The 24,826-nt window shown below is 42.0% G+C and overlaps 1 protein-coding gene across 1 annotated transcript in view; it reads left to right on the forward strand.

The window, feature by feature from the left end:
- Positions 1 to 3,131: 3,131 nt before the first annotated feature.
- SENP5 (SUMO specific peptidase 5) overlaps positions 3,132 to 24,826 on the forward strand; it is a 156,322-nt gene continuing 134,627 nt past the window's right edge. Inside the window, exon 1 of the mRNA XM_079314878.1 lies at positions 3,132 to 3,194. The gene's annotated coding sequence lies outside the window, so the exon portion shown is untranslated. The remainder of the gene's footprint in view (positions 3,195 to 24,826) is intronic.

Consider the following 24,826-nt stretch of genomic DNA (forward strand, 5'->3'; position numbering starts at 1 on the left):
CTGGGCAGAAAATACCTATCTTGTCTCCCATCAGTATCTGCCTGGCAGCTTGTACAAACCTCTATTACAGAAGCAAGCACAGTAAGAAGCATATTTGGACTACACTGATAGAGAAACTGAGGCTTATAATGGTGCAGTGGTTTGTTGCTCTCTCAGATTACTTCAGACTCCACAGGGAAAATAAATTCTGAGAGTTAAAGGAATGTGTGAAAATCAGAAGGGTTACAGGAAAAACAAGCCTGCCATTCTCAGAGCAGCAAAACTAATGAAATAAGGCTGGATGATTGAATTTACCACTAAGATTTATTAGGCAGGATCATTTCAAGATTCATGAAACAAGGTGAAGGGCACAAATGCCATTATTACCTGTAGCCCTACTTTCCCAGGTGCCCATGGGGAAAGTAGGTCTTGTGAGAGCACAGAGATGGGCCAGCCTGCTTCCTGCCTTTCATACTGGTGTTTTTGCCACACAGGGGAAATGCTGCATCCTTCTTCCAGCTCCTGTGACACATCAGGGAACAGGGAACAGCTGCTGGCCCAACATTGGCCAGGTCAGGAAAGAAATTCTGACCCTGTCTCTGGTCCCTAGTGCCAGCAGTGTGGTGAGGGAACATCCCTGCAGAAGCAGCTTTCATGGCAGAGAAGAAATGTTTAGTGTCCCTTCTCAGATGTCCTGGGATAAATTCCCAGCCCTGCTATTTACTCCTTGAAAATCATTCCTGGCTATATGCTATAGTCATTGTCTCAATATAAAAATTCAGAAAATAAAGCTCTAGAGCAAAAACAGATCAGCATAACTAGTGTCAAAGAATCTGAATTATGGGCTTAATTTTTAGGGTAAAAGTGGCCATTGCTTTGAATATGAGTGGACACGGGATGCAAAATTCATCAGGAAATAAAACACTCAACATCACATTCAGAACATCACTCTGTGCCTCCTCTCAACCAATATGATGACTAAAAGCATCAAGGAAGTTAAATATCAGTGGGGCTGGTTGAGATTTTGTTGTGGTTGTGTAATGAGAAATATGGCATATTCCTGCTTTTTTTGAGCTGAGAGTCAGATGGAGTGTAACCAGCATTTGTCATGGTACCACTAGTCAAGTTAAATACACTGGAGTGGAACTGGAGGGGAATTGGGAGGAATAATTTGGTCCCACAACTATGACTTATGGACTGGAAGCAGGACAGTCTGGAGATGTGACAGTTCCCTGACAATTACTTTTGTCCTGCCATAGACAGTTGTAACAATTACACTTACACTTAATTACTGCGTTTAGACTGTGGTAGGCTAAAGCACTCCATAGGATAGGAGGTGTTAAGAAGCAGAATGCGTTTTAAATTTAGAAAATCCCCTTGAGAAATATCCTTATTTCACACTTATTATTAGCAAAGCCAGCTTTGCAGTAAAAATCTTTGCTTCCATGACTGGAACCAGTGTCTTCAGCAAGGAGCAGGCGTACAGAAATCTCTCATATGGGGACATCGATGTTCCATCTGCTCTGAAAATCTAGGAGCTGCTGAGTCATCTCCCATCTCATGTGTATTTGACATAATTTTTAAAGGTTATCAATACTGGGGCACTGAGTGCTTAACAGAGAGAGGGGTTTTATCTTATTTCTTTTTCCATGAGCCAGAAAGTAAATACCTGCCTGATCCTGCTACTGTTAAATTAAATGACTAAAGTCCTTGTTTGTTCCAACGGTAGAGCACTTAATGTTGCAAACTTAAATAATTGAAATAAGTGACCCATAGTGATGAGGCACACATCCAACAGGCAGGTCGTTTTCTTCTTAAGCTGTTTATAGGTGTGAATTAGGATGCCTATGAGAAATGCTTTACCATTTCTTCCAGATTCACCCATGTAGCAAAATACATGCAGAGCAAGCAGAGTTTATAGGGGAAGGACTGCAGCAAAAAATTGCAAATAACATTGAGCAGCCCCCAGTCTTGGCTGAGACTGTTGGCACCCAGCAGTTTCTGTTGTGCTGCTTATGGGCTGGGATTTTTGGTATCCTGTGTTCACTGCACACCTTGTGTGTTGGTTTCCTTTGAAAATTTCGGTACTTGTTTTCCTGCCTAATTGGAAGCAGAACTCATTTGAAAATGTATTCATTTTCCCTCCAGGGATGGTGCTATACCAAAATACAGTGTATGCTTTGGCTTAATTTAATAAGTCATAATCTCTTCTCATATTTTATTACGTCTTAGTGCGAGGTGATTTTTTCCAGAGATGACTCAAAATAATACAAAAGAAAAAGCTTGTCCCATGAACAAAACATGAATTATAGCTGATAAAATCAAGATAGTTTGAAGGCTTGCCAGCACAAAGAATAAACTCCCTCAGATTCCTAACTTACAGAGTAATCTTAGCAACACCAAATTTCCCAAGTAATTTTGAAGTCTAAAGGAACCTTAAGGACAGTCTAAGGAAATCAATAGAATGGAAAGAATTTCTGTTAATGCAGAAAATTGCTGCCAAATGAGGAAAAGAACAAGGTAATTTCTGCTGTTCTGATGAAGACTCACAGCTTGCAGTGCTCTTGGACACACTTAACCCGTGCTTTTCAGATATGGATGTTGTTATGCTCATTGGGAACTGCCATCTCAAGAAAGTATGTAATGCTGCCTGTGGAAATGTCAGCATAAGCAGAACGAGGTGTTCACTTGGTTTTCTGAGCTGCCTGCACAGAGGTATTGTGCTGAGGCTCTGTACACTGCACTATCTCACTGCTCCTTGCCAGGTGCTGTTCAAGATGAGAGCTTTGGCTCTAAAGCCATTTATGGGTGGAACACAGCACTGCTGGCTCGGGCTGAGAGCCTTGACAGAGGGTGTAAACTCAGCAAGCAGCACAACTGAGCACTCAGAGATTTACACTCTGACTCCCATAGGATTTGGGAGTCTGGTGGAGCTATTTATTTCAATCTTGAGGAGTATCCTTCAGTCAGACCTTTCTACTGAAGGAAGTGGAATGTCAAAAAAAGAATATGTTGGATTTTTTTAATATATTGAACTCCCTTTTAAGAAAACAAATAAATTAATAAAAATTCATTCCACAAAATGTGTAGAAGAGCCTCTCTTTCTCCTCATTATATTCTCTGTTGCAAAATGCAAGAAATGAACTGATTTCAGTGGAGATGATATCTCGCAAGCTGAAATAAGCCCTGTTTCTGTAAAGAATAAAAGAATGTATGTAAGCACTTTTACATTAAGGCTTTGGATGTAGGCAGAGTTGTGACTAAAGTGAAACTCATTTTTGTTAAGTACTTTTAGGTGTGAAAGAGGCAAAGTGTGTGAAGCTCTCTGTCTCTTCAGGATGTCTCACACGGGAACTTTTCTCTCAGTGCACATGATGTACAGGCTTGGTATTTTTAGAATGACAAAAGGCTGTTCTTTCTTCATCAGATCATTCACTTTTCTAGATGCCTTAGACCAGAGTTTTCAGAAGGTATCCACTGGCTCCGGACCTCTGCACAGTTTGAGAGATTTATAATCACTGTGCTGCTCTGCCTCGTGCTTTAGAGAGATGTTCTTGAACATTCCCCAATCTGATCTCTGTTGGTGCTCTTGGCCTCTCCAAAATTATAATTCTCAGAAATTAGACCCATTAAGCCACTGGCAATATATTTAAATGTCCGAAGATCATATTCCAGACTTCTTTTGTAGCCTTGGGCAAGTTGCTTAACCTCTCTGTAAGCTTCAGTTTCCTCACCTGAAAAGAAGGAGAATATGTAATTGTGCTGTGCCACTTAATTCAGGAATGTGAGCAGGAGGAGCTCTGAACTCCTGGGGGCAGAATGCAATTACATTACCAAATATTATTAGTACTAGCATTAGTATAATGATACATGTTTATTCTAAATATACCCTTGTTCTACTTCATGCAATACCATCTAAAAGACCATTCATATTATAGAGAGAGGTGCCCTGTGTGGCATGGCTCAAGTCTAAGCTTCATGAAAATTTTGCCATTGGCTTGTGTGAAGCCAGAATTTCATTTCATGGTCAATCTCTAATCTGTATAAATCAGTGCAAGGACAAGACTTCTGTATTGTGAAAGTGTGAGTGGTCCTTCATTATTATAAATACTACAGAAACATTTTTTTAAGGCATAAAATACATTTCAAAGGAAAAAAAAGCATAACTATGCATTTCAAATCAGTTAAATATTGCTGGCATTAAATATACTTTAGTCTTATGAATAATTTGGAAGTACTATTTCAGAGAAAGATTAATCAAGTTTCAGAAATATCCCAGAGTCAATGATACTCATTGCAACTGCTGTCTGAAAATCAGTATATGCTTTCTGAAATCTTCAGAGGACTGGTCCCTACCCCAAAGAATTCAAAATATAAAATGGAAAAGAGAAACAAAATAATAGCCTCTCAGTCTTTTTCAGATGCTGGAATTGAAGTTGGTCAAAGTTGATGGCAGTCTACTAATGTCTCTCTTTATTCTTTAGGATTTTGTTAAAAATGAAGACTGCAACACAAAACAGATTGAGAGGATACAAAATCTGAGATGAGGAATCAGTTCCCCATTGACCCATTTTTTGCCTGAGGAGTACATAGCCTCAGTTTGACTCAGACTTTTCAATTCTCCTTGTATAAGTGTAAGAGTGGTTATTTTAAATGCACACATCATACTGAAAGGATGGTGGAATGGATGCTTTCAAGTTCAAGGTCTGCTGCTGAAAACATTTTCTGCTTTATTAGCTGTTTGCAGGCTGCTATGTCTCAGTGCTCAGTGAGAGTGCTCTTGGGTGCCAAGATTTGCAGGGTTCAGGCCAGAACAGAATGTAAGATTAGGCTCTGAACTGGTACAAGTGGACTAACTGCAGGGGTGTAGACGGTAGCAAAACTACACTTGTGGCTGCCCACTTATCACCTCCTGATGTCACTTGGAGTTTTCTCTTTCAGTCTGTTCCTGCAGTATGTTAGTCTAATAAATCTCTTGTTTTACACCATATGCACCATGTGGATCTGTGCTGCTTTTAGCTCACTAGCAGTTAATATCTGTGAGCCACATTCTCCAACAAAGAGAGTCACTCTGTCATGAAGAAACTCTTTATCAGCCTGGCAACTTGTGAACTCCTTAGCATTTGATCTGATGCAGACAGTGCTCCTGATGAAATCAATAGCTGCATTGATTGAGTAACAACCTGTGGGACTGGGCCCTGGACTGGGCTAGCACAGCCCAGTGATGAATTCAGTGATTGAAATGTTTTCAGTGGAGCTGGGAGCTGTCCCCTAAGACAGGAGATTTTCTGCAGACGAGATTTTAGATGTCATCGTATGAACTCTGATATATAGACAGCTCATCCCTAAACCAATCTTTTCGTGATATAAACATGCCTCTCAAATTCTCAGTGTGACTGAACTCCCAGAGAAGGGTCTGAAGGTGCTGTCTTTGTGCTTCCCCAGCTGTGTTCTCCATGAGGCAGAACACTGGCTCCTTTCAGTAAAGTGCAGCTCACTGGCTCCCAGGAGGAACCTCCTTGGGGTGACAGGGGCAGCAGCACCTCAGAGCTGCCCTGGCTGTGCTGCCACAGCCACTCCAGCCTTGTGCTCTCCCAGACATGAGGAAAGGCAGCTCTAATTGCTGCAGCTCTCCAAATCTTTTCAATGCCTCTGTGACACTTTCACCTTCCAGTCTTTCAAAAGTAATCCTGAAAATGGGCACTGTCAAATGAGAAAAAACAATGTGTTAATCTCCACAGCCACCTAAGGGGCAAACCAGACTTGGAGCACTTCAGTAGCTGGGCTTCATGAGCTCTCTGCTTCGTGCCAGTGTGACCAACCTCTGGAGACCTCACAGATTCACTCCTCACCTTGGTTAACCAGCTTACCCAGCAGCATGACTGGGGTCACTTACACTCACTAAACTCCTGACCTTGGATAAAGCCTCACTGATCCCCTCAGCAGGACAGCATCCTTTTGCAATACTGATAAAAGACCTGGCTCTGTGCACCTTTGCACAGTTTGTCCTTGAGTTATTCTTGACTAACACTGACATTAGGAAAACACAGCAAAGATTTCTGAAATGTTTACATGGAATATTATTTTGGTGGGGTATTTTGCTGTTTGTTTTTAATTTTAATTGATACTAACTGATCAATACTTTTTCCATGGCACAATGGAGATCAAAGCCAGAAATTATCTGCATTTACAGTGCTCTTTTGTAGTGGAAGAATAATAATTTCCTGCAAAATACATGATATATATAGGATAACTAAAGCTTTGTTTATGTGGGAAAAATACAGTGGATTAAGCTGATGCATAAATTAGAGGTTGGGTGAAATTTCTTCTTCTAGTGTATGAGAGGTTTGTCAGATTTTAGCTTAAAATGAAGCTCAGAGAGAGCACGTCTGGGTATTTTTCTACCATGAAGAACAAAAACACAAAAAAACCCACTCAAAAAACTTCAAACCAAAACTAAACAAAAACTAAACCTTAATTAATTGTGTTTTCTCTGTTTAGTGTACCAAAATTTTGACCTGGTGTGTGGGCCACAGAAGGTGTTCTTAGGTAGGTGCTCAAAGAAGGTTTTTTTCCTCTGTGGGTCTTTTTTATCGGGTGATTCAGTGATAAGCCAGGATCAGATATCCATCTCTGAATCCAATTCTGCTAAAAAAAAGGTTTATTGTCTCCCAGTCTTTCCTCCTCTCCCAGCTGTTTGTTGGTGTCTTCCTGCCAGATGTTATCATATCCTCAGATTGTTTGCACAAATGTTCAGAAGAGGATCTTTGAGTTTCTTCTGACAAAATCCTCTGTTAGCAAAGAGCTATTACCTAAACCATTTTAAGTAAACCTGTCTTGTTTTGATTGATAGGATTGGGAATGCTTAAAAAGATCATCCCTTAAGAGGCTGCTTGCCTGCTGGTCTGGTGGCAGGTACCTCGAGGCAGTAACCACTCATGAATTTCTGGTCAGTGCATCTGCCCCACATCCCCTGGTAACCCCTCAGCCAGTGCTGGTGGGCTGGGACTCCTGGGCTCTGTTCCTGCTTGAGTGCTGACCCAGGACGGAGTCTTAAGCACATCAACCATTTATGCTTCAGTTTCTGCACCAAGACATAATCATCCTCACAGCAGGAGCACTGTGAGAGTTAATTGTAGAGTGATTTGATCCCCTCGGTGCTGAGTTACAGGTGACTGCTGCTACTTCTGCCTAAGAATTAACTTTTTTTTCACTCTGTGATGTCTTCAGTAAATTAAAAGCCAAATTTGTGTTCACAATGGTAAACTGTGCTCCACTTGAAGAACGTTGTTTATTCTGATGATTCACTATCAGGAATGTTGCTATGTTAAGTGGCCCAGCAAGGAATCCTCCCTCTCAGCCCTCATCAGAACAAGCACACAAGTCCCAGGAACAACACATCAAACTATTCAGCTGTCCACAGGGATGGCTAAAATCTGCCCTCAGGGTGCCCCTCATATCCAGTTCAACTTAATATTGCTGGGTAAGGTTAGTGTGAGTGCATTCTTGTGTGTATTCAACTAAAACTCACATCAGCTTCTCAAGGAGACCAACACTCAGTGGAGTGCACAGCAGCACACCTGACATGTCAGTGAGAACAGCAGGAGGGAAGAGTCCCCTTCCAACATTAACACAAGTTAGGAACACCTTTTCTCCTCCTGGAGACAGGCACATAAAGCCATGTGCTGAATGTCCTATGAATCTAAGGCCATAGATCTGCAGTACAAAATATTTCTCTGCAATGTCAGCTGGAAAATTCCCATCCCTGTCTCATTCCAGTGACAACATGATCCCTCAGGTGATCATCTCTCCTAGCAGATAATAAAGTCAGGGTTCATTTCACTGCTGAAGAAAACAAAAACATGCAAGTGCCTTCTAAAGTGGTGCATGGCTGGGTTGCTCCTCAGCTGGGCTGTTGTTTCTCCTTACACTACACCAGCTTTGTAGAGCAGTATAGCATGTATGTGGATATATATATATATATATATATATATATATATATATATAAAATCCATAATATGTTCTAAGCATCTCTTCTAGTGGAATAGCTGGGGTATGGAGTGTTGCTTACATGGCTGGAAGAATCTGAAATTGAGCCCTTAAAATGGATATTAACAACTATTCCTTGGTGATGGCAAAGGGTCAGTGCTCAAAGTGAGTGATTTTGTAAAACTGCTATTGCCCAGGAGTCAAAAAGCTATTTTCTAGCAAGTATCCTTCCAGAAAATTCTCACTCTTCAAATTATTATAAGATACTTTCAGCTCTCCCAAGATGATATGATGGATGGTGAGAAAAGCAAATGAAACATACTGAGTTTAAGCTGGTTTACTGAATTTAAGCTGGTTTACTGCTTAACTATATCCTCTACTGGGTTTACTGTTTTTTTTTATTTTAAGCTGCAAGAGGGTTATTACCATCCTAAAGCTGGGAGCTCCAGTCTCCAAATACTTATAACATCATGCAGAAGTAAATGGGACAGTGAACTGACAGACACTGTCATAACTTACCTACTGGAAGCTCACTAAAATCCTGCTTGTGAAGGCACAGAACCAAGTCCCATCATCACCTGAGGCTAAGACAGCGTGACCATGGCAGCTTTGGGTGGAGCTTTGTCCACATCACCAGGCACAGTTAAGAGCCAGCCCTCACCTTCTCTGTATTCCAAGGACATCTCTGCCTCTTGTGTCTGCCTGAGCAGTCACAGTGTGACAGCGCCTGTCATGACTGAAACCTTTAGGAGGAAATATGGAAATAGTGTGGGAAAGTTGAGAGATTGGATTCACCAGAGAAGCTCGACCCAATTAATTCCCCAAGGGCAGGTTGGATTGCAGGAATATCTCCTGTCAGCCTCCTGCACACAGGGACCATCCAGCCTGGTCCTTGGAGGCCATCTCTCCTTTCCTCCCTCCCTCTCTCTCTCCACCGTGCCAGGGCTCCCTTGGAGCCGTGTTGCCAGACATCTGTTAGCTGCTGCTGCCTCTGATCACATCTCTGCTTACCACACACCGAGCCCCAGGAGCAGCTCACACTCTCTCCAGTGACATTCATTAACTGCTCTTTCTTCCTCTCTCCTTGGCCACTGCTACCTTTGGATGGGTTTGTGATGGCACCAGGGCTCCTCCTCCCCCAGCAGCTTGGAGCCAGGGGACAGGACCTGGGGCAGGGAGAGCAATGTGAGAAGCCTTTCCCTCTCTGCTCTGCTTCCAGGGTATAGTCCAGGCTGCTCATCTGTTTTTCTGAGACATTTCTGCTTGCTCCCTACAAAGGCTCATTTTCTCTGGCTGATTTCAGAAGCAGTGGGAGATGCCGATGCAAAGCCAGTGTTGTAAAAGCACACTGAAACCTAGCTTAGACTTGGAGCCTGGCCTAGCCAGATCAGCAGTAAAATTTTCAAAAGGAAAGGGGGAAAAAGCTATTTCCCATCACAGGAGCAGTGGGGTGTTTTCCATGGGAACAATGATGTTCTGGTTAAGTTCTAAGAACTTTTCTAATTATTAGGCCAAACCAATGAGAAAGCTGAGGTCAGCAGGAAGAGCTGATGGGAGGAATTATAATTGTGTCTGGGGCCATATGAAAGCATTATACCATGTCTTGCTCCAGACTTTGCATGAGTCATTTTCCTCCTGGTCAGGATTGTGTATTGAAGTGCAGACTGGCAGTTGTCTGGATCTTTCCTTGTGCCAAAACTGCTGTGAAGTTGGTTTTGTTTGTTGTTGCTTTTTTTCCAGTGCCACTGTGAGAAGTACCATCAATAGAATTTCTTTTCTGTGGAGGCAGCATCAAGCAAGGCATCACACTGCGTGGGGCAGTAATTGCAACACTTGCTGCTGATTTATTGTCAGCAACTTCTCTTGTGGAGAGAGTGCTTCCTCAGTTCCATCCATAAAACTCCAGTGGTTTCAGGAGGAATTATGGCTGCTTGCCACTTCTGAGTATCTGCCTCTCAGCATTTGGGTCTGTAAGTGTATGTAGATTTTCTGTAGAAGCCTATTTGCAGCAGAGAACTACTCTTAGACACCACAGTGCAGGACTCTTCCCAAATTATACTGTTGTTTCCAGCCGTAAAGCTGAGATAACAGTTTTATCTCACCCTTCATTAGAAGGCATTTTAAAAAGTAGATCCACCAAGTGATCTACCTCTTGCCTCCCCTTTCAGCACATCCCAGCTCCTCTTGATGTCACTGGACAAATACCTATTGTTTTCAGATACAGCTGGATTGAACTTCAGGATACTCAAAGGAGATAGTCATCAATTTATTGGTGTTATCAACAGGTGAAATGGGTGTAAATCTAAATTTTTAGGAAGCAACAAAGTAAGCAGTTATGTCTTAGAAAATGGGCAAAGCCTGAAAATGATCCAATAATTGTGCCAAGCACATCCCACTACAGCCATCAGCCACCTCATGCTCTCTGTCTTTCATGTCCATGTGATGAGTTAAGCCACCACAGCAGCTTCAATGCCTTCACTCACAGATCTGTGGGACCTGCTGAATCCTCATGCAGCCTTTCCAGGGCATAATCTGTAAGGTTTTTTTATATGTCAGCCCTACTTAAATGTTCATGCACTGAAAATATGCAAAGGCTTCTGTCACAAGCTCTGGCAGAGCTCCCCTTCCTCAAATCTCTCCTAGGCAGCTCTCGGAGAGGATTGACTTTTAAACCACTGGTGTAAATGAGTGCTCTGAAGGGTCTGTGCTCAACCCTGGTGTGAGGTCTCTGTTCACAGTGGAGTGTAGATTTTCCCAGACTCAGACACAGGGATACTGAGAAGTTTTCATTTTATGGATGCAAGGATATGTTCTTACACAGAACACACCTGCTTTGCACGGAATTTTAAAGTGCAATTGCTTTAGCAGCACAAAAATAGAGGAATCTCAGAAAAAAAATGCCACTGACAAAATATCTCTATTTCCCACCTCTGTTTCTTTACCACCATGAACATTAGTCAGATAATTTTAATTGGTCAGTTTTTCTTTGCAGTTCATCTTATGACTTTTGAGACCTGAAATCTGCTCTCAGCTCTGCCTTTTGCCTGGTACCTCTTCTAAACCAGGACGGGCCTGCTGAAAAAACATTTCCTTCTTCTGTCTCATCTTCTGCTCCAAACCTTGTATATGTTGCTGGAAGTATCTTTCTATATCCAAAAGATTGAAATATCTTTATTTATGTATTTGTTTTTGATGCATTTCTCTGCTGCAAAGAGCAGCCCTCTGCACAAGGGCTGGAAGAAGTGACTTTACCTGTTTGATCTTATCTTCTTCCTCCAGATAAGCTTCCTTCCATCAGTCTTCAATGTTTTCTGATGCAAATTTGTAAAACTGGAATTAAAATTCATGCTGCTGCAGTATGTGGTGGTTTCCCTCTCCACAGTTTTCCGAGTGAGAGCAGCAAGTGTGAAGGTGCTGAAAAGCAGCCTGCAGTGCTCCATGTCAGCTCTCGAGCAGGAAACGCTGCTGTACCAAGATCACAAACTGCTATTAGCATGGTGTCCAGGGCAATGCTGCCTATTCTTCTTCTTCTCTTAAAGAACATGCTATTTTCTTGCTTCATTGCTCCATCTGTAGCACACTGGCAGTGGTGATTGTTATTATTGTTATTAAGGGAGAGCCTATCATGCTTTTCAGTGGAAAATTGGATTCTCGACAAGATCGCTTTGCTTGAAGTTTAGTCTTTGGTGGGAAATTTTCACTTTTTTTATTAAAAATCACTCAAAGAATATATTTTTTTGCCTGGAACATTTATAAAGTATTTCTTCAGTGCAATGTTGTTAATTTTTATGGGAGATGGGGACAGATGTGTTTATACTTTCTGTCTGTTTTTATGGCTCACTGTTATAGCACTGACTCTTGTGGCTCCTCAGAAAACTGTTCAAGTGCCAAAGAATGAACAGAGGGCCAGTATCTATTTCACAGTTTTATCAGGACAAATCCATGCTAGCACCACTGAAAGAAAGGAACTTTCCTTGTATATCTGTCAGTCTATCCACAGGGCTGCTTGACTGGTTGAGCACTGGGGGCAGAAGCTCTCTAGTGCAGACATGGCTTATATTGGCAGAACAATAGCAATCCTTTGCCAATCTACTTCAAAATAGTTTCCCATACTGCATGAACTGTGCCTGAAAGAAAACTTGTTTCTGCTGACACTGCTTTTGTCAGAAGAAAAAGAAGAATATCCAGCTTCTCATCAGGACAGTCGTTTGGCTGGACCCATGATGTGCAAGCAAGGACTCAGAGGCTGTACCTGGATCTGACTGATCCTGCAAGGGGATTTCTGCCATTTTTCCTTCCTTGGAGTAAAACCAAATAACACCACTCCCCACCTTCTTGACTTGGGTCAAAACTGTAAAGGTGCAGGGAGATTTGGTAGTAAAGCAAGTCCCTCTCCTAGGCAGGGACTTTCACATGCAGGGCTGGGCTCATGGCGTGACCTGCCAGCAGAACAACTTTCTGTCTGCCTGGTGATAAAGCCACAAAGCCCTGGAGGCACTCCTGGCACCTCCTGAAGTGCAATCTAAGGTGCATGTCAGCACTGATTAAATGGAAGCTTTATAGAAGGCGGTTTGGACCTTGATTATTTTAGAAGCACCAGCAGTCAGGGAACTGGATCACTTGAGCTGTCAGCTGGGTGATTTAGTGCAACTCCTAGAGGGAATAATGAAGGTTGTGATAAACTGCAGTGTAAGAAGCCGGTAAATAACTTTTATGGAAGAACTGTATTTGGAAACACTGAATAATGGCAACTAATGTCACAGATCTTATGGAAAGGTGCTTTCCAGAATTATACATTTAAATGGTCATAGTGGGTATAAACTGGTCTTTGGTAACTCGATGGAAATCAATAGAATTACTTCATGGTTGATTTAAGGAAAGAAAATATCATCAATAATGTTACATATTTATTGATAACGTGAAACAATTAACTGCTTTGGAGAGGAGGAGTAAATGTGTTTATGTTAATGCTGATTTATTACTTTATTACTTCTATAACACAAAACAAGACTTCCAAACCACAACATCCATTTGGTTTTTTTTTATCTTGACCTATTTATCAGTTCTTTTTATCACGAAGCCCACACAAATAAGGAGAGACATTTATTATGTTCTTTTTATTTCACAATGCATAATTGAAATCTGGAAAAACTGTTTTCTGGCATAAATACACATTTATTTTTTACATTTTAATGTGATTTAATTTTCTATAGGTTATTTTAAGAACTGGTCACATTTTGGTCTCCATTTTTATTGTTTTTAAATTCAGAAAACTCTCAAAATTAATGTCCAGTGGAAAATTAGATCTCATGTTGTGGTTGTAGACAGAATTAGATCAATAAATTCTAACTAAAAAATATACGTGAAATCCCTGCTATGCTTTCATGAGCCAAATTTCTTTGCTACTCCAGCAAAATTTGGAGAGTAAATAACTGAAGTCACTCTGAAATACTGTTTGCTTTCAAAGTGCTAATCCATGGGTGCTGGACATTGGACAGGGTGCTTGTATTGACTGTAATTAGAATTTGGCTTGATCACACCTGAAGCATCCATACACTTGGAGAGAACTTTCCAAATATTTGTCTGCACAGGTCAAATGGATCTTTTCTTTTCTGTGCTTCTGTGCACTTTGGGAGAGCAGGCAGCTGCCTTTTGACTGCACTGGGGGCTGTCCTGACTGGGTGCACTGCTGTGACACGGTGATGGATGGTGGAGGACCAGCTGTGTGCTGAGCCATCGGACCCAATCCTGCTCCAGCTGGTGCCCAGGTCAGCTCTGGCTGCAGAGAATGGGCTGCTGCTGTTGCTGCTCTGCTGCTGGGGCTCTGCAGGTCTGAGTCAGTGGCTGTGATCCCTGCTTGGTCTCTGGCCACTCATTTTGTCTATTGGATGTGCAAATCTTCTGCAGCTCTTGTTATTTGAGTCCCCATTATTTACCAGCCTGAACTTAGCACCAGTGGCAGGTCTTGTTCTGCCTGCACCAGCCAGCCCCGTGCAGCTCTTGGGGGCTCTGGTGTTTCCCATGGTGACCCCAAAGATTATGTGCTGCTGGGGCCTTGCATTTCCAATGAGCTCTTGTCTCCCTTTCCAGTGGGATATGCCCCCATGAGAGAGGCTGGAGACACTGGGGACTCCAAGAGCATCATGACACATGTACAATTTGGAATAGGTCAGACAGAAGCTTTTTTAACTATGAGCAGTGACAGAACACTTGGACAGCATTTCCCCCTCTGCTCCCCCTCCCTTTAAGTGTTTGCAGAGATCCAGCCTGATATACCGGTTTAGCAAAAAACAAAACCGGTGAAGAAAACAATCATTTAGGCAAACAAAGGCAGGGAGCCATCCCTGGGAGAGAGGGACTCTAAAATCTTCTTAACTGCCACAATTCTAAGAATGAATCAAAGTAGATAATGAGACTTTATGGAGAGATGGCTCTTGGTGGAGCCCATAGGAGTGGCACACTCAGTATTATCTTGTCTCAGAAGTGGGGAGTTGGGAACAATCACAGGCTGTTAAGCCAAAGGGAGCATTCTTCTAGTTAGGATAAACTTCTTAGCCAGCCCTCTCAGATCTTAAAAATAATAATTTTACTACCACAAAGGTAATGTGAGGTGAACATTGCCTTTTTTTTTTTTCAGGTTGCAATGAATCTGCAGTAAGTGTTGAAATGCCTTCACTGTTCTCCCTGCAAAGAAGAAATTTTAAGACCAGAATTATTGGAAGTGTCAGAAACCGTGAAGAGCAGCAGGGAACTGCTATGGCTTGCAAAGTGGCATAAGGAGAATCTGAGGGATGCCAGGAGGGTGGGAAAAACAGTGCAGTGCTTCTTCTCTGGCTTTTGAATTTCTGCATGACAGCTGAAGTTTGGGAGCATGATGGTCAGTTTTGTGACCCCTCACTGAAGCTCTGTGGGTTTGACTTTCAAGTCCTGGGCAGCTTCTGACTGAGTCAGCTATCATAAACTACAGTCAGGAATGATAAAACTGTTCTTTTCTGCAAACAGACAGTATCACTGGATAACAGCCTTGGTGAACTTTTGTTTAGGACCAATCAGGGATCCTTTTATGATTTTTGTTTTTTCTTTCACTATTTCTGCCATCTTAGAAATCAGCCCTGAAAAGGGTAAGTGCAGTGCTCTAGTGCTGCTCAAACCAGCATGGGTGTACTTGCCAGCCCCAGAAAACCTGTACACAGGTAAAGCAATGCAGTTATCCACTGCTCTAGGTTATGCTGTCATTCTGTATCAAGACAAATTAGTGTCCTCGGAAGCAATCAGAAGTAATTACTCTTTAAGAAACAATAGGCATCACTCTGTGGCTTCTACCTGACAGCTAAAGGACTTGGCTTCCTGTGAAAAACCCATACAGCTTAATCTTCTTGTGTCAGATCATATTTCCTTGTCTTCTCTTGGTAAATGTTTACATTGCTGCAGTAAAAGGGGCACTGCATGATCTCGGCTAACAGGGGACTGTGTGTTTAGAGATAGTAATGGGAGCCTGCATCTCTCTGCTATCAGGAGATGAGTGCAGAGAGGGTTTGCAGGTACAAAATAGCACCTCTGCAGGAGCTTGAGTGGGCCCATTCTCAGGAGTAAATCCTCGTTCCACTAAGGCAGTTCCCACTGTTAGATAAGCTGACTCTGTGGCACAACAACGATGGGGAATAAAATGATAGGAAGTGAGCACAGAGACCTGGCTGTTCTTTTGCTCTTCAGGGAAAACACTCAATGACATTCCAACTGATCCATTTTAGGAGTGTAGATACACACACTGAACCCTGCTTTTTGCCACCACCACTGCTGCATTCCGATCATCACTTATCATTTTTAAGTGTTTCTTTAAAGAGTAAACCCTTCTCAAAGGTTCCAGTGGCATCTTTGAAATCTGATAGAAATCTAAAGTCAATGTGTGTGCCAGTCAATGACTTCAATTTACATTCTCCAACAGGAACTTCAGGATTCATCTCAGTGAAGATGAAGTGAAAGAATGGCAGACTGAGATCCGAGTGAGCTCCATACTTACAGGGATAAGGAAGAATGACTTTTTCTTATGTAGTAAAAAAAAAGCAATTCTAAAGTTCAGATCCTGACAAAGACTGTCATCATTCCTGCTGTCCTTGGACACTTATTTCAACTTTTTGCAACTTACCTTTGCAGTAGCTGGTGGGAAAAGAAAGCTAAACCCTAAAGTGATTTTGTGGTTAACTCAGTTATGCAGTGCGTAGGAAATCTGGATTCAGCTCCCAGTTTTGTTTTGGTTGTGCTGTGTAATTGAATACACAGTGTCCTTCCACCAGATAGAACTGAGAAAATTTCCATACCATCAGAATATGATTTTGAGAATATATTCACTGGTGAAAGATTAGAATACACATATACCAGTAAATATTATTATTTAATTGGATTTTACTCTTTCTGTGAGAATTAACAGTGAGACAGGACTTTTAGAGACAGTGTGTTTCTTAAGAACAAAATTTAGTTGACTTTCATTAATCTTTACAATACACTACAACTCTCAGCAGAATTTCTTATACTTGATTTCTTCATCAAGAGGGTGGTGTAGCACTGGAAGAGGTCACCAATGTGAAATTTCTGTCTTTATATATTGGCTGTGGGGCCAAGCTGGGGTTGACCTGATCTGGTGTTGGCAGCACTCCTGCTTTGAGTGGGAGGCTGGACTGCAGATCTCCAGAGGTCTCCTCCAACCAGCATTTCTGTGACTCTGTGAATCTAATTAGCTTTGTCCTACATGGAAATATCAAAGTTATTTTAGGAAATATCTGTATCTTTGAGCAGTGGAAGCAAAGAAGACAAGTGTTTATTATGCTTTATTACTAGGATTAACTATTCTACCAAAGGCAAACTCTTGAATAGCCCTGCTTTCTGACTCTCTCAAAGCAAAACTAAAGGCAGATATTAGATTAGATTAGATATGTTATCCATTTTTCAAATTAATTTTCTATTATATCCATCTATTATGCATCTTACATAATAATTTATTTGACAACACCATCCTGGTATCATTTCTGTATAATAATACTAAACCAAAAAATTGTCAAGCGTTAACTCTACAAACATATTGCAAACTGCAGCTTAAGTATGTCAGTGTCTTATGAGGATATTTGAGGCTGAAATATCTTCCCTACCTACAGACTTTTCAAACTAATACATATATGCTCTACAGAGTTTAACAGCTGCTGCTATTCCACTAATGGGAAGTATTTCCTCTCTCTTATATTCCAAATAAATCATTTTTCACATCTTTCAAGGTCCAAATAGTCCCATCTCTGTAATAGAAACCAGTAGAACTTAATGAGTTCTCTCAAAACTCAGAGTGACTAGTGTGTACTCTCCTCTAGCTATTAATGCTAAAAGCTCTCACATAAAGAAGAACTGTAGTGTAGTAACAACATGAGGTTCTCATTTTATATTTTTGTGTTTCCTACTTATTACTATTTCACGTATATGAACTGATATAAAAAGAGTGTGCATGCATATTTACAAGGATGCACAATGCAATGAATTCTGCATCGTGCTATTAATGGGCTTTTGAATCCTTTTCTCATTTTGGTGGAGAAGAATTGTTGTATTTGAGTGTCATTTAGTCCTTATGCATATATGAAAAAAGTATGAATGACACATGCCAGGAATTAGGGAAATGAAAGAAAGATACAGAAAGTCAAGGCACTGAGTGGATGTTGGCCTTGATTTCCTCCTGTCATCTCACTGGTATCTTACATGAATACTGAATACCTAAATTCTCCATCCCTGCAGTTTTTGCACTGAGAAAAAGTGCAGTAAGTGTACTAAAGAATAATTATTTTCCTCCAACACACATTACTAATTTAAGCGTTCCTTTCAAGCACAAAGGTCTGGCTTGTTACTCTATGTGCGTGTATGCTGGGAGAAAAGGGGAGGAAGAGAATACAGGGAAAGGTGCATGCTCTGCTCTCCTGTGAAGCATCTGAAGGGAAATGTTTTTCTGAGGACACAGATTCCCTAGGAGGGAGACTGACCCATGAGAAGGGTTTGTTACAGAACTCCCCTGAGGTGCAGCCAGGGGCAGGGGCACTCGTGGGCAGTGAGTGCCACAAGTCAGGAAGAGAGCACACTGTGACTGGACTGTGGGGTCTCCATTATCACTGTGGGTCAGCCACTATCATTGAGGGACTGGGGAGGACACTGTTTGCCTGAATGGCAGAAGACCACGCAGAAGTACCAAATCAGAGTGGGCTCTGTTCTTCTGGCTTGGATATTTTAATTTTTTTTACGTGAATTCAATAGACTGATCCTAGTTGCAAGAGGCAAACAGCAGTGAAGGCTCCTGCCAGAGATGCCTGGACTGGCATCTGGAATGATATCTGAACACAGATACTTATGTTATGTTGCTCTGTCTCTTCCTTAAGGGTCCTTGCACTGTGCTTTTTGCCATTCTATCCAAAGACTGTGGATGCAGGGATGTAGCAGACAGCTGCCTTGTGTCACTGGCTGTCTCGTTCTCTGGGCAGGGAACAGTGCAGTGTTTCAGCAGGGGATGTCTGTCTAAATCTGTACTCTGCTCTGTGTTTATGTTGGAAAAGGAAAGATCAAAGCATGTGCTTGGATTTCAAACTGAGCCTGTGTAATTAGGGACCTCCTCCCATTCCAAGTCACATGTGCACGTACATGTCCTTACATACATGAGATACTCGTGCCCCCATCACCGCCACGTCCTGGGGCAGGAGACAGCTCTGAGCCGAGCTGTTCCTTGCCATGGCCATCAGAGGTCAGGGCTGCCTTTGAAGGGAAGTGGCTTAGCCTTATCTGTGACTAATATGTTGTCTGCAGGGAGGAGAGACCCAAAACCAAGTCCCTGTAGAGTCAGAACAAGGCCCTGCCCAGCCTGATGTCCTGTCTCAAACTGCAGTGCTGGAAATGTAAGAAAAGAGCATAAAATGGTACTGGAGAGGATTCCTTTTTCTGATGTCTTTCCAGAGCTTCTGGTGCTCAGTGTGAGGCACTTCCTGAGCTCCAGGCTGTATCTGAATTGCAGTATGTAGTGGCTGCTAGATTCCCATTAACTTATCTAATTTTTTGAATGCACTTATTCCTTTGGACTCTGCATCAGTGAACATCCACATTCAACTACCAAAAAAAGCAAAAAGTAAAAAAAGTACTAAAGTAAAAAGTGGCTATTGTAAGAAGAGCAATTACTCCATTTACTTTCTCCATTTGCCACTCCATGCTGAATACCTCAATCATATCCAAGTTCAGCTATTGTTTGTCAAGCAAACAGGTCCTTGTGTATGAAGTCTCTTCTACTGCAGAAGCCATTTGGTACCTCTAATGTTCTTGTTGCTTCTCCTCACTCTAATGTACCTTTTTGAGACTGCACAAACACAATTGCAGGCAGTGCTCAAGACATGGGCACACTGGGGAATGACAAAATTGCAGAATAATGTTTTCCATTTTGTTACCTCTTCCCTTCCCATTTGTCCTTAGCAGTGTGTGAGTTATCAAGTCATTCTGTTGTTAGAAGGGCCTACAGGGAGACCCTTGCAGACTCCTTCTGGAGGAAGGATGTGGATAACAGGACATGATTTATCTGTTTAATTTATGTTGGACTGTTTGATTTTGCAAAATTAACTTCCTCCCTGAAGAAAGATGTCTGATGAAATTTTCAGTTGAAAGGTGCAAGGGGAGAGTGAGAGATTAGTGTTCAGAGCAGTGCAAAGTTGTGTGCTTTGATCCTTCTGCACATTTGCTGCTCTTCTCCACTGTGTGTCTTGCCTATAGGACAGACACAGTTTGGGGGCAGGACTGGGGGACTTATCCAAAAACTGCCAACCACATTGTTTCCCTTGGATCAGACCCTATCGAAGCAGTTATGTCCTTGGCTTTTCACATGCAAAAGAAGCACTTTATTAAAAGAAACAAGATACTTCCCAGAGTCTGACAGCTTGCATTTTAACTATCACCCCTAACAAGGGACCTTAAAACTGACCCCAAGACTTAATTTAACCATTACAATTCCATTAGTCTAATTTGTCATGAAACGTCTTTAACTAATTACCTGCATTTGTAAGTTAGTCCACATGTCATGAGATAAGAAGTCAAGCATAGTCATAGGTCACTGCTCTGGGCTGCCATCACATAACACAGACCCTAGATGAAAGGGAATTCAGAGTTGATAGGAGGAATCCAAATGACAGCTACTCAGCCAGTACAAGGCAGACGTGGCTGTAATGTAAAAATTGGACCATTGTCTTAGAAGTGGTGTTTTGGAAAAGATGGGGCATGCCCTCATTAGCAGAGTGAGGTCTAGGAAGACTGAGCATTCCTCCTAAGTATTTGTCTTGAAGGTGGTAATTTGATAAATACAGGTCCCCACTAAAATCATTTGCTAAATTTGGCAGACAACAGTATTAAGTATTTATGACTGAATTTAGAGCTGTCCCTTTTCAAAGAGACCTGATTATATCCTGAATGGCACTTTAAAAAGCTCATTTGGGAACTTTTGTTGGTTTCCTCAAACAACAAATGTTGAAACAGAGGAAAAGACCAATTAGGAGTCTGATTAAAGGTTGCTCAAGCCTTTCACTGAATAGTTTGGATTTGGCTCCCTGTTACTTGTTGGAAATCTGCCCATGAATTTATAGTGGGAGCTACAGCATGCTGTGTGCCACAAACACCTCTCTCTCTTAGATTTAGGCAACTGTAAACTTCCCCTCATTTCTCTTGTTCCAGTCCCTGTGACATTCCCCCTGAGACTAGATGAGGAGAAGGATATGGTACGTGATTAATGCAGGATGAAGCATTCAAAAAATTTTCTCATTCTTGTTCCTGTTTCCTTCCTCACAGAGCGGAGGTGCAGGGGGAGGTCACCAAGAGTGGCTGCCCCCATCAATACAGAGTGTCACCATCACACTTTTGGCTGCTGCTGCTGGGTGTGAGGCGTAGTTAAATTCCTGCCTCCACCCCAGCTCCCCATCCCTTCGCTGTTCCTTACAGACAACAAATGCCATTGAATTCTCCACTTCCATCACTCATTGGATCAATACAAAGGGCTGGCAAGGACACGGTTATACTGGTCAGGCCAGCCCTACCTTTGTACTCCCTAAGTACAGCCTCTGTCCAAGCCATAAATCACAGCTACTCTAAATTATAGAGGCTGCCAACACATCAGAGGCCTGGAGTGGGAGCTCCCTGTGATCACAGCAGAGAGGGGAGGATAAGGAAGGCCCTGACCAAGCTATCTATTCTGTACTCAGGAGCTTTATTCAGACAGCAAGGAAGAGTGCCTGGGAGCCTCAGTGCTCCTCTTGCCTGCTGCAGTGGCTCAGCAGTATTCTGGGGTTACCTGCTGTCCTCAGGAAAAATCAAAATCCTCCTTCCAAAGGCCACAAGGCAGGCACTGGGATTAGGAAGAAACTTCCTTTGCTGGCATATTACTGCAGACTTTTTTGCATCCCTGTGGGAAGAGACGACTGACCCATTGATTTTCACCTTCTTCTTACCATCAGCCAGCCCTGGGAGTGCTCAGTCCTCTGTTTGGGGCAGGAAGGGCAGTGCCTGCTGTCCCCAGCTGCTGCCACACAGCCCTGCACACTGCTCACTGCTGTGCACACCATGGCACTGCTTCCTTCCTATGTGCAAGTTCACCTGTTATTTTCTACCAATATTCCTCCAAATCTTTCAAGATAAATGAATCTTCAGATCTCCAAATCTTTAGCTTGTCTGAAACCAGCATAAAATATCTACCAGTCTGCAGTGAAAAATCACAGACAATCCATCCTTTCGATCTCTTGCTTTTATCCTAAGCTGATAAGGGAGGCCCTCCTGTGCTTGTCAGCTTTGCATTCTTGGTGTGTGCAGCATAGCTGAGGATTGCAGATTAAAGGTGAAGAGTTGAACAGGGAAAAAATGCAGGAGTGAAGCAGCTGTTTAATGAGATAGAGGGGCTTTCCTCTTAAAAACTGCTTATCCATATCCTGTCTCTTGGTAATTGCAGAGTATTTTTTTTTTTTTATGGGGAATGCTAGTGCTGTTTTCCTGGTTTAATATATTTTACTCACTTGCATTATCATCTTTTCACTTTGGTAGATGAAACCATTCTTTATGAAATTGTGAATGTCAACAGTGTTTTTTTAAGCTGCTTAGTTCTGTCCTGTGCATCTTTTGTCTTATAGTAAGAACAAAGTTCAAGTGTGCTCAGGAGTTAAAGCTCAATCTGTAACTAAGTTTGAGCCCTTGCAGTTCCAGGTTTGGAAACTCCTTTCCACCCAAGTCTCTCTCAATCTGTAACAGAAAATCTAATGTTACTAATCCAGATATTGTTGGTTTGACTTTCAATAATTTTCAGTGTTAGGATGTGCTCTGCTGATAGAACCAAACATTTGAAAGACAAGCTCTGGCAGCTGTTTTAGCCTGCTCATGTCACCATCTGTCTTTCTGCTAGAAATATTTTAATTTTTGAAAATTCTTCCCTGTGCCTTGCTCTGTTTCCCAGGTAGGCCCTTCACCTCCTGGTGTCCCTAAGGATCTCAGGTGGGGCAGCTTCATCACTGGTCTGGTGTCTTCATCAGTGCTGTAATTTGCTGGGATTCACCTCCAAAAAGAGATCTAAGGAGCCATCATTACAAAATCTGCATAAGCTTATGGGGGGGCAGAGCAGCTAATAAAGATCATTGGGAAATGACTAATGCAAATGTGCTGCCACTGTACCTACCACTGTCTTTTCTGGTCTCTGGAGAAATGCTAGGAGAGCACAACAGCCACTGGTGGAGAAAAACGAGAAGAAAAGGGATTCATCTGCCAGGAAGAAATGCAGTCATGACTCTGGCTTGGTGTGATAAACAGCATGTGCTGTTCAGAGATCTGGCTGTGCACAGGCCATATTCCCCTGATCTCTCTCCAACTTAGAGATCCTTCTGCTGTGGCCCATGAGAACAATTCTCATTCTTTGTATCACCTCCGTTGCAAATGAGGTTAAGAAATGGGAATATTTCAGGGCTGGAAGGAGTGATCTGGGATTCTTCAGATACCAGAAGTTCCTGATCTTTTTTGTATAGATAATGTCAATGTTTATATATGCATGTGATAACAGGGAGGTTGGAGAAATGGTGGTATTTTGAGTTGGGATTGGGGGGGTTGCTGGGAGGTGGGGGCTTCTGAAATGGCAGAGACTTGGGATCATAGTCTGGAGAAGATGGATGCCTTGGCTTGAAGTGTCTTGCCACAGACTGGAGCAGGAAATCATACTGGGTTTGAGATGTGGAACAGAAAAGAGAGAAAATCTTCATCACAAGGGATTGAAGGAATTTATTTTAGGGACTTGAAGGATTGAAGTAACTCATTTCACATGACTTTTCCTTCTCTATCCCATGCTCATGACTGCATGCAACAGTCATTTTTGCTGATGGAAATGTGGTCTCTGTATTTTCTGTCCCACTGTCAGCTCCTTGTCTCTTTACTTGTCCATACAGTATCATATACCCTATGGCATCATATAATTAAAATAGCTGATTATGCAGATGTAAGTGGATCCCTAAGGAAACTTAGCACGTGGACATAACACCACAGGCAACTTTTAACTGATTATGCAGCTATAAAGAAGATTCTTCTTTTTAAAATTAAAAACACCTTAACTTTTTTTCCTTCTTTTTAAATGCTAACAGCTTAACATTTTCCTCTCCAGATAAGCTCTGAAATGGAAGAGAGAGAGAGGGCAGAATACCTTATGGAAGTGAAGGCTGTAGGTTTATGGGTTTAGAAATCTCTGAAAAGCACAAAAATATTTCCTCCCATTTGCAACACCCCTCCCCCTGCACTGAGTGGAGTCCCTGTATGCATTTGGTTTCCAGATCTGTGATTCCCACCCTCCTTTTTATAAGCTGCGAATTTTTTCCCTTTCAAAGCACAGATTTTACCCCCCTCCCATGCCCCAAGGGAAGCTTTTGTCCTGTGAGTGCCCTGGGTTTTTAAAGAATGTGGAAACTCCTTGGTTTATTCTGTTTCTTACTGCTACCTCCAGTTCCTCATTCCTGTTCCTCTGTGGCCTCTGCTAATGCAGAGTCTGTCCCAAATGGGGGTTTTCTCTGCAGTTCAGTGAAATGTGGCTGTGTGCACAGGGGCTGCAGTCTTTTAACCAGCATTCTTTTCTTGTTATTTAGTAGAGAAGAGGTATCACTTTTCCCCCCTCTCCATCATCAGCCTGATTTTATTACAATCACATAATGCCAACACTGTTCATGTTTCCTCATCCCAAGACTTGGTGGATCCATTCAAACACCGTGTTAATCCCTCTCTATTCTCAGTAGCACCTTTATGATGCTATTGCCTTTCCAAGCTACAGTTGATCTTGCAAACCTTCACACCAACTAATCCAACCTCTTTTGGCTTCTCTCCCAAAGGTGTAGAGTTCTAAGGGGAACACTCAGCAAGGATATTTTCACTCAATATCAGTGGATCCAGAATTTCTTCTTTTCTTACCTACAGGGCTGCTTACTCCTCTCCATTACCAGTAGCAATGAAGGATAGATATTGCTTACAGAATATAATCATTTTAAAAGGAAATAAGACAGAAAATAAAGAATCTAAAAGCTGTCTTCATTTTCTATCTGTAGGTACAATTCAGGTAGAGCTGCCTTAACATTTGTGCAAGGGATAGCCTGTTATGTAATAAGCAGTACCTACTCTTATCTAGGAGCAATCTTTCAGTGAAGCAGAGGAAACTACCTGAGTGGAGGGACCAAGGATTAGCTGGTGCCTGAAGCAGAGATTGTATAGACAGCATCTCTAACAGTATTCCTCAGAGCAGCTTGAAGAACTCTGGCAGATCACAGCAGAACTCTTCTACTTTATTATGTGCTGAAAAGTAACT

The sequence above is a fragment of the Erithacus rubecula genome (assembly GCF_903797595.1).
Source record: "Erithacus rubecula genome assembly, chromosome: 11".
NCBI lineage: Eukaryota > Metazoa > Chordata > Aves > Passeriformes > Muscicapidae > Erithacus > Erithacus rubecula.